The 11,429-nt window shown below is 32.0% G+C and overlaps 1 long non-coding RNA gene across 3 annotated transcripts in view; it reads right to left on the reverse strand.

Moving 5' to 3' along the window:
- LOC141545498 (uncharacterized) overlaps positions 1-11,429 on the reverse strand; it is a 37,179-nt gene that overhangs the window by 16,674 nt on the left and 9,076 nt on the right. The gene's annotated exons all lie outside the window — the stretch shown is intronic.

Below are 11,429 nucleotides of genomic sequence, written 5' to 3' on the forward strand. Positions count from 1 at the left end.
ATGCAGTGGATCTTATTAAAGCCCCAGCCCTGAAATCAGGAGGACCTGAATTCAAATCTGACCTCAGACACTTAACACTTCCTAGCTGTGTGACCCTGGGCAAATCACTTAATTCCAATCATCCCAGGGGGAATATATATATGTATATATATATATATATATATATATATATATATATATATATATATATATATATATATATATATATATATATAGTGCAAAGGGAAACCAGCAAAGTTACGAGACCAAAAAAAATAAAATTTTTAAATATGAAGAATGAAAAAACATAAGGGAATGTGGCATATCTCTTAAGAAAAAAACAACAGATCTGAAGAATAGTTCGAGAAGAGAAAACATAAGAATAATTGGATTACTTGAAAGCTTTAACAAAACAAAACAAAACAAAAAACTAGAAAGAAAAGAAGAGAAATAATTTTGATATAATAATACAAGAAATAATTAAAGAAAATTGGCTTTAAATTTTAGAACAAAAGAAGAAAACAGAAATAGAATACATTCACTGATCACCACCTGAAAACCAATTCTAGGGAAAAAAACATTGCTAATTTCAAAGATCAAAAAGAAAATTTTACAAGCAGCTACAAGAACAACACAAATACATTGGAGCCATAATTAGAATCACACAAGGCTTATCAATGGCTTCAATAAAAAACAGGTCTTGGAATATTATATATCAAAAAATCAAAAGAATTAAGGTTGGGGGCAAAAATATCATATAGAGCAATATTATCCAGAATCCTAAATGGAAAAAAAAAATGGAAGTTCAATGAATTGTCGGATTTCAGAATTTTGTGGCAAAACAAAACCAAAAAACTACCTTAATTTAATATCAAATTTGTCATATAAGAGTTAAGAGTCAAGAAAAATATAAGGTAAACATCAAAGACTAATTTCAAGGGACTCAATAAGATCAAACTGTTTATTTTATACCTGCAAATATAAGCCATATAGCTAAAATAGTCATCAGTAATTAAGTAATTCAAATGAAAGATTGGGGTAGAGCTGAGTATGATGTAATTCTAAAAGGCAAAATCATGTGGATAAAGGTAAAACAGTAATTATGTTATATGAATGAGGGGGAGAGAGTAAGAACTGATAGAGAGGAATTAGTTGGAGTAGAAGGGCTGGAAGTTCTGATATCCTTCTCACACTGGGAATGAGTTAAAAGGGACAATACATATATATAGTAAAAGGGTAAAAATGTCTCTAAAATTCATAAAAAATAAAAGGGGGAGGGCAAGTGTCAATTAATAGGAGTGAGTGAAGGTATGTAGATTAATAGGAATGGCATAAAGAGGGAGGGTAAGTATAGGGAAAGGAGATGATACAGAAATCCTTAGTAGGTGAGGTTAAGCAATAATAAGGCAAACTAATAGTTAAAAGTAAAATAGAAAAATTAACAGGGACAGACAACAAGAGCCTTAGACAAAAACAATAACAATGATTAAAAATAGAACTTATTTAGAAGAAGAGAAAGTAATAATTGATCTCAAAGAAAGTAAAAACTAAAAAAAGATACAATCAAAAGACAGTAATCTATATTATATGGAAGCCATATTAATATCATTAGACTATTCAAACTACAACATTGAAAATTTTGATATGTCATAGGAAATGATGAGTTGGTGGATTAAAAAAAAGTATAAAGACTTGCACTTAAGAAGCATGGTGTTATCTACTTTCAAAGGAATAAATAAGAATAGTACAACCTTATATAAATGCGTGATATATACATATAAATGTGTGTGTGTGTATGTGTGTGTGTGCAAGAGCGCACATGTGTGATTAACTGTAACCTGGTTGGGGAGATGAAGAGGGAAGGGGGAGATAAAAATAAAATAAAAAGTGCATGATACAGAACAAAAGAAGACTTACAAGGTTTCACAACAGAAAAGATGGAAAATTTTGAATAAAAAGTGATTATTATATATGCTTTCTTGAAATGGAAATTTGTTGTTACATATTTTGAATTTTGTCTTATGTTCTGATATGTACATAACAATTTTTTCTTTTTCTTGTTTTTCTAATTTTTTATTCATTTTAAATAAATATATTAAAATAATAAATGTCCTTGATAATATTTTTTTAACCTAATCTAAATTTCTCCCTTTATTTTCCCCCATTTTTCTAGAGAGACATCCCATATGACAAAAAAAAAAAATTAAATGGAAGAGAGGAAAAAAGGACAGTTGGGGGAAGAATCAACAAAACTAATCAATATATCTAAAAAAATTCAGAAAATGAATGCAATATTACACACTTGTGGATGTCTCACCATTGCAAATGAGAGAAGGAATTTGTCTTTTATTATTTCTGTTTGTTTGTGACCCTGTTATTCTTTGTAAATTCTCAACATTCACTTTATTGTTTTGTAGTTATGCCTAAATTGTTGCAGTTATTATATATTTTGTTTTCACTCTATATCATCCATGTAAGTTTTTCTTTCTTTTTTTTTTTTTTTTTTTTGGTATTTATTGCATTTGCCATGAATCTATTAGCAGAAAATAGAATATTTGATAAAGGAACTCCATATCCATTTGGATATGAACCTTTCCTTATTGTTGGACTCAATAGAACAATGCAGCACATTTTGTTTAGCTATTCCTCATTGGATAAACATATATTTTGTTTTCAATTCATTGCTACCCCAAAAAGCATTACTTATAAATATTTTGATGTAAATTATGATTTACTTCTTATCAATGATATTTCTCATGCTTAGCACTGAACTTTGGTCACTTTAGTCACTTTGTATAATTCTGAATTACTTTCCAAAATGGATATACTAATATACAATTTATGGACAATACTTTTGATAATAATAGCTTTTTATTTTTCAAACTATATGCAAAGATAATTTTCATCATTCACCCTTGCAAAATCTTGCATTCCAAATTTTTCTCCCTCCCTCACTCTCTTCCCTAGACAGAAAGTAATCCAATAATAGGTTAAATATGTGCAATTCTTTTTTTTTATATATATATTTTTATAATATTATCCCTTGTATTCATTTTTCCAAATTATCCCCCCCTCCCTCTATTCCCTCCCCCCGATGACAGGCAATCCCGTACATTTTACATGTGTTACAATATAGTCTAGGTACAATACATGTGTGTGAATATCATTTTCTTGTTGCACAATAAACATTAGAATCCGAAGGTACATGCAACCTGGGCAGACAGATATTAGTGCTAACAATTTACATTCCCCTCCCAGTGTTTCTTCTCTGGGTGTAGCTACCTCTGTCCATCATTGATCAACTGGAAGTGAGTTGGATCTTCTTTATGTTGAAGATATCCACTTCCATCAGAATACATCCTCATACAGTATTGTTGTTGAAGTGTACAGTGATCTTCTGGTTCTGCTCATTTCACTCAGCATCAGTTGATTTAAGTCTCTCCAAGCCTCTCTGTATTCCTCCTGCTGGTCATTTCTTACAGAGCAATAATATTCCATAACCTTCATATACCACAATTTACCCAACCATTCTCCAACTGATGGACATCCATTCATCTTCCAGTTTCTAGCTACAACAAAAAGAGCTGCCACAAACATATGTGCAATTCTTCTAAACAAATTTCTACCTTTACTATGCTGTACAAGAAAAATAAGATCAAAAGGGATAAAATGAGAAAGAAAATACAAGCAAACAATGAAATAAAAGGATGAAAATGTTATGTTGTGATCCACATTCAGTCCCATAGTCCTCTCTCTGAATGTAAATGGCTTTCTAATCACAAGATAATAGGAAATACCAGAACTAAAACTATATTATAAAGCAGCAGGCATCAAAACCATTTGGTACTGGCTAAGAAACAGAATGGTAGATCAGTGTAATAGGTTATACAAACATGGATATAATAATCAATGACTAGTAATCTAGTATTTGATAAACCCCAAAACTCCAGCTTCTGGTATAATATATCCCTATTTCACAAAAATTGTCAGGAAAACTGGAAAATATTATGTAACAGACTCAGCATAAATCTATTTCTCATACCACATACCAAAATAAGGTCAAAATGGGTACATGATTTGGGTGTAAAGAGTGATATCATAAGTAAATTAGGAGAACAAGGGATAATTTACCTATCAGATTTTTAGAGAAAGGAGGAATTTGTGGCAAAAGAAGAACCAGAGAATATTATAAAATGCAAAACGGGCAATTTTGATTACATTAAATCAAAAAAGTTTCTGCAGAAACAAAATCTACTCAAACAAGATTAAAAAAGGGAAGTACAAAAGTGTGGGAATTTTTTTTTGCAACCAATGTTTCTGATAAAGTCTCATTTCTAAAATAAAGAATTGCTTCAAACTTACAAGAATACAAGTTATTCCCAATTGATGAATGTTCAAAGGACATGAACAGATGATTTTAGATGACAAAATTAAATCCATCTATATGAAAAAATGCTCTAAATCAATATTGATTAGAGAAATTAAAATTTAGACAATTCTGAGATATCACCTCCCGCCTCTCAGATTGACTAAGATGACAGGAAAAGGTAATGAGAAATGTTGGAGGGAATGTGAGAAAACTGGGATACTAATGCATTGTTGGTGGAGTTGTGAAATTAATCCACCCATTCTGGAAAGCAATCTGGAACTATGCCCAAAGGACTATCAAACTGTGCATACCTTTTGATCCAGTAATACCAACACCAAGTCTGTATGCCAAGGAAATCATAAAAGGGGGAAAAGAACCCACATGTACAAAAATGTTTGTAGCAGCTCTTTTTTGTGACAGCAAAGAATTGGAAAATGAATAGATGCCCATCACTTGGGGAATGGCTGAAAAAGATGTGGTATATGAAAGTAATGGAATAGTATTGTTCTATAAAAAATGATGAACAAATTGATTTTAGGAAGACCTGAGAAGATTTACAAGAACTGATGCTGAGAGAAACAAGCAGAACCAGGAATATATTGTACACAGTAACAGAATGATTGTGTAGTAATTGTTCAACTGTGAAAGACTAGGTTCTTCTCAGTGGCTCAGTGTTCCAAGGCAATCTCAATAAACTTTGGACAGAAAATTCCATCTGCACTAAAAAGAGAACTATGGAGATTGATTGTAAACTTATACATTCTATGTTCACTTCTTTTTTTTGTTTTGTTTTGTTTTTCTCTCCTGTAGTTTTTTTCCCTTTTGTTCTGATTTTTTTTTCTCTCAACATGATTCATAAAAAAATGTGCATTTAAAAAGTTAATAAACAGATATAATCAGAAAAAATAAAATGATTTTAAAAGACTATTGGAATTATTGGCAATACTTTTTTGCTGTCTATAATGATATTTCAGTTTCAGAACATTTTATTTGTTGAAAGATTAAGAATATTTTTAAGTCTAAATTTTTAGTGTATGATTTTGTCATTTGTTTGCTTCTAAAGAAAACATTCTGTATGATTCTAGTTGATCTATTATAGTTGCTGTTATTCTATATTCTGTACTGATAAGCCTATCAAGAACCCTGATATAACTTTTAACTTTAAAAAAAAAGTCCTTTGTAGGCACTATTTCTAAATGATTTGTGGTTTCAGGAATATAAGAAGATTAGGGCACATTTATATTTTAAAAATCGATAAAATTCATATTCTCTAGGCGAATCTTACACATTCTAGGAATGTATCTAACCTACCTAAATTTGAATAGAAATGTGCTTTAAAAATAAATATAATGAAAAATATGGTCCATTTAGATTGGAATATCGCTGAAAGCACAAGGATCAACACTATTCTATCTGGCTTGACCTGCCCTAATGAGGAGAATATGTTAGTACAACTGAATAGCTGAAAGTCCTTAAACCAAGGAATATTTTATATCTTGAATTTCTAGATGATTGCCAATAATAAGCATGCTTTTAGAAGAAAATTAAATATGTTTTATATTATATAATCTTCTAATAGGCTTCACACACCTAGGGATTCCCCACTAAATACGTAAGTTGTTGGAAGAATAAATAAAGTATAGATCTAATAATTTATTCCTTAATTTCAATACTTATAATTAATGTATGATTAATTGTAATTAATCCATGCTTTCATTGATGTGAGCATTGCTCCTAAAGGTATGGATAATGAATAACCCATTTATGCTTTCTTATAAAGACTACATATGCTTGTTTGTATTAAGAAGTAGAAATGTTCATGCCTAAGTTTAAATCTGGCCTCAGAAACTTAACAGTTACTATCTGTGTGACCTTGGACAAGTCACTTAACCTCAATAGCCTTGCAAATAAATAAGGAAGGAAAGAATAAGCAGTGTTTCAAGGGAATTGTTGAAATGGCAATTTTTAGATATCTGATGTAACTCATTTTCTTTTACTCCTAAGTATTCTTTGTCACTCAATCATTTATAACCTGTTGTTCTTAATTCCAAGATTCTCCTTAAAACTCTGCCTTCACCCATTTATTCATTCAATAATTAAATGAGTAAGGAAGAAAGAAAGCAAATATTAAGCATTAATTTTGTGCCAGATCCAGGCTGTGCTAATAGGTAAGGATACAGAGCTAAAATGTGACTCCTTGTCTCATGTACACTGGATCCAGTTTAAATCAGCTCCTAGGAGCCAGATGTTAAGTTTTCAGAGTGAGCATTTACACTACAGAAATTGGCAAATGTTATAAAAGTGGGCTTGATTTGTTGTTTTCTTAATAACTTCCAGATTCAAGAAATGATGGAGAAAATGTTAATGGAGAGTGAATGAAAGGTATGTCATGCTTACCTCCCCCGTTCCTCCATGATCTGTATGTTAAATAGTTGCCAGAACATTCTTGATCCTTGACCTCAAGAAACTTACATTCCAGTGGGAGAAATGATATGTACACATTTAAGTAAATGTAAAATAAATAAATGGGGTGGAGTCTGATAGATATAGATATACACAGGCATACACAGACAAACATACATGCATATTCACCTATGTGTTCATGCATTAGTGTGAATTGATAAATAAATTCCTATAATTTTCTTTATATAAAACTAAAGATTTGTTTATACTCTAAATGCAGAAAAGATATTCAATCAATCAACAAACATTTATTATTTACTATATGCTGGCTATTAAGTTTTACTTCGGTATAGGCACAGGCAAAAATATCTACTTACAAATACATTAAAAATCAATAAAACATGATTTTTAGGTGGGGAAGCCCTAGTAGCTCAGGGTGAGAATAGAGTAACACATATGGCTTCAAAGTCAAGCTTAAATTGAACTCTGAAGGAAAATTAGGATTTTATAAGTCAAGAGTTGACGGTTGTCAACAAGTCTGTTATAGGCATGAGGTACAGCCTAAACAAAATCCCAGAGATGAGAAATGAAGAGCCCTATTTGAGTAATGGCAAAAAAAAAAAAAAAAAAAAAAAAAAGACACTGTTTGGAATGAATTTAGAATGTGTGCAGTAATATACAATAGGGCTAGAAAGGTAGGTTGGAATCAAATTATGATGTATTTGATGATAATTGGTTAGCAGTCACCTAGTTTTATGTGTATGAGTGTGCGTGTGTTTTAATTAGGAGCCTCTGGCCCTAACAAGGGAAGATTGTCTCTGAGCACAGTAAGTGCCTTTTTCTGACTGCTGACTCTTCCTTACCTTTTTGGCAATCCATACCCTGACACTGTCATCTTTTAGGAGTGGAACAGCCCTTAGATGCTTGGCTACATTTCCCAATGAAGTGTCAGACCAGAATGTGGTCCCAAAAGTTAATTTAAAATAACGAATTATCTTTGTGAGTTCAATATGATGATAGAAATGTGTGTTGCCTTAGTGGTTTTTTGAGCCTTTCTAAGATGGCAACAATGTAAAACTTTAATGTCATTGAAAAGTAAAATAGAAATTAGACCGTTTAATAAAGCTTTCACTAAAGTCCCCTTTCAATGCTCCATTGTGACAGAAATGTGAACCTGAGTTCTTGAAGGCTAAGCAATGAAGCATAATCTCTGAAAGATCTTAACAAATAGAAAATATTTTTTAGAACAGCCCCAATAATGGAATGTCCTTTGAAGCATAGTCTGGTTAAGTTTGAAGCATGTTATCACAAATCAAATTCATTAATTAAACAAGTGTTTTTAAAAGCCCATTCTTTTTGCTAGTGTACTAGGCACTGGAGACACAAAGACAAGACCAAAACAGTCCTGGACCTCAAGGAGTCTTATAATCTAATGGAAAATGCACAGATATATAGATAGATGAAGATATGTAATTATGAGACATTTATATAGATATCTATATGCTTCAAAAAGCATATAAAGTAGATACAAAATAAGCTTGGAAGTCAGGATGCTAATAGAAGGGTGGAGTAGGGGCCAAAAAAAAAAATAGAAGGAGTTTCTTTTACTAAGCTTTGAAGGGAGTTAGAGATCCCAAAAAGCAGAGAGGAGGCAAAAACAAGCCACAAAAGCACCTAGAGACTCCTTAGTTAAATCTAGAGAAAAATTGATCATTATTATTGGAGACAGTATGCTGACTTAGGGTATTATAAAGCCTTGAAATATTGATTAATGAATTAAATGAATCAGTCCTAAAATTAATCGAGATGTTATATATTAAATACACTTAAGCAATCTGATTCAGCAAGTTTGATTATTTTTTTTTTACCAAATAAACATTATTTTTTGCTATTTTATTTGAAAGAGCATGACATTTAGGGGTTAGGTTAAAATAAAAGTGATGGGCAGTTTGGGATGATGATATGCCTTCTCTCTTCTCTTTGGAGGTAGATTGGCTACTGCATGGGAGAGACAGAGACAGAAAGGAAGAAAGAGAGACAAGAGATGGAAGGAAGGAAGGAAGGAAGGAAGGAAGGAAGGAAGGAAGGAAGGAAGGAAGGAAAGAAAGAAAGAGAGAGAGAGAGAAAGAAAGAAGAAAGAAAGAAAGAAAGAAAGAAAGAAGAAGAGAGAGAGAGAGAGAGAAAGAAAGAAGAGAGAAAGAAAGAGAGAGAGAAAGAAAGAAGAAAGAAAGGAGAAAGAAGAAAGAAAAAGAAAGAAGAAAGAAAGAAAGAAAGAAAGAAAGAAAGAAAGAAAGAAAGAAAGAAAGAAAGAAAGAAAGAAAGAAAGAAAGAAAGAAAGAAAGAAAGAAAGAAAGAAAGAAAGAAAGGAAGGAAGGAAGGAAGGAAGAAAGGAAGGAAGAAAGGAAGAAAGAAGAAGAAAGAAGAAGAAAGAAAGAAAGAAAAAAAGAAAGAAAGAAAGAAAGAAAGAAAGAAAGAAAGAAGAAAGAAAGAAAGAGAGAGAGAGAGAGAAAGAAAGAAACAAGGAAGGAAGAAAGGAAGAAAGAAGAAAGGAAGGAAGGAAGGAAAAAAAAAGAAGAAAGGAAGGAAGGATTTTGTTAAGTGCCTACTATGTGGCAGGCAGTGTAAATATTTGACAAATATTATTTCATTTGATCTTAAGAAAAACCCTGGAAATTAGGTCCCTTTATTAGGCCTATTTTATAATGGAGGAAACAAGTAAATAGAGGTCAAGTGACTTTTCCTTCATGCATGATGAGTTATCTGAGTTAGGTTAGTTAGGTATCTGAGTTATATTTTACTTGGGGTCTCCCTGGTGCCACCTGGCTTCATTCTCACCAAAAAAGACTAGCTGTGATTTCACAAAGTAAAGTGCCTTCCTAATGTGTCTGATCAATGTAGACAACAGATCTAGGTAATTAAGGCGGAAGGGAACTCTAGTTCCTCCAAAAATTTTTTCTAAATTTTATATGAATGTGATATTTTTGAGTCATATTTCCCTTCCTTACTACTCAAGATGTGTAAGTGGAAAGAATAAAAATATTATGTTTATATATTATAATATATTTATATGGGAAAGTAGATTTGGACCTAGTTTGTCAGTGATTCTATAGGAAAAATTTTCAGTTTCAGAAATGATCATTTTGCCCCCTTGTAAATGAGATGGGATTTATAAAAATTATCTTTTTATATTCCATGGCTAATACAATTTGATACCTATAACCCCAGACTTCACTTTGCAAACTTAAGGTTTGCATAGTTGTCTTTCATGGATTTATTTTTATATTTAAAGGAAGAAACAGCCTCATCATAGTTGACATTAAAAAAAAATCAAATTGCCTCATTTCTTCCATAAATTCAGTAAAGTTTAGCTAACTATTCAATTTAAGAGTTACAAAATTGTTGAAACATGTCTTTTAATTTGATCTGTTACTTCTGATCTAGCCATATTCCCCTCACTTTTCACTTATTTTATCAATTAATGAGTGAATAAACATTTATTAAACTTTTTTTTTATATGCAAACCACAGTACAAAACACTGGGGGATACAAAAATAAAAGTAAAATAGTTGCTGCTCTAAAGAGAGTTCACATTCCAATGAAAGAGATTAACACATATGTAAGATTTCAACAGCAAGTCAGATTTCTATCTCACCCATGATTCTTTGAGTGTAATGCCCTAGCACATGGTTATGCCTTTTCTCTCATATTATTTTCACTTCAAAACACATTTGCTTCTAATGTTGAAGTAGTGTAAGGATTTTGGCTTCACGGACTTTATTTTCTAAGTCTTTATTCCTTATGATTTTAGCAGCTGCTGGAACAGTAACCAGGCTATATCTCCACATGGGCTTCTTCCCAGGATGAAGGTTCAAAACACTAACCTATTAAGTAGTGCTATTCCTAAGACTCTTGGGATCAGGTTTAGGGACTACCTCCATTGAAATCTGAGAGCAGATAATGATCAGGGTGATAGTTCCTTGACTTGCCTGTCATATTCTATCTACTATCCATTGCTTCAGCTAGATTGGATCTCCTGTCCTACGGAAGTCGTAGTTGCTCATTTGGTGGTAATGGCTGACTCCCTTCACATGGCTTTCTGAATGATGGTCATGAAGGCTAGACTAAAAGCAGGATTGACAGTCAGGGTTTGAGAGGTATTATTTACTCACAGAGCTCCTATAGTCATTTGATTTCTGAGTGAAAAGAAAATACTTATTGGGTCAAGGGGCTGAATGAAGAGGAGTAGTGCATTGTCCTTAAGATTAACTGGAGTAAATATGTATGCTTGGCCCCTTCTATAATTTTAAGGAGAGTTAAAGATGTTTGAGAGAAAATATAAAAGTCTTCTTAATACTATGATGGATCTGTGTTTTCATTCATTTGCAATTTTGCTTAGTTTCAACTCCACAGAACAAAATGCCCCCTCAGGATAAACTATTTCTTATCTCTTTCTCTTTCTGATAACTCAAAGCCTTGGATGCATAATACCTTTCCATCTTCCTCAGCCTCTCAAAGGCAGAAACTGGACTTCCAGTTTGCTCCACTTTATCTCTACTTGTTTTCAACTCCAAGAAAAAGAATGTAAGCTCCTTGAGGGCAGGGATTTTCTTTCTTTCTTTCTTTCTTTCTTTCTTTCTTTCTTTCTTTCTTTCTTTCTTTCTTTCTTTCTTTCTTTCTT

This window comes from Sminthopsis crassicaudata, chromosome 6, assembly GCF_048593235.1.
Source record: "Sminthopsis crassicaudata isolate SCR6 chromosome 6, ASM4859323v1, whole genome shotgun sequence".
Classification (NCBI taxonomy): Eukaryota; Metazoa; Chordata; class Mammalia; order Dasyuromorphia; family Dasyuridae; genus Sminthopsis; species Sminthopsis crassicaudata.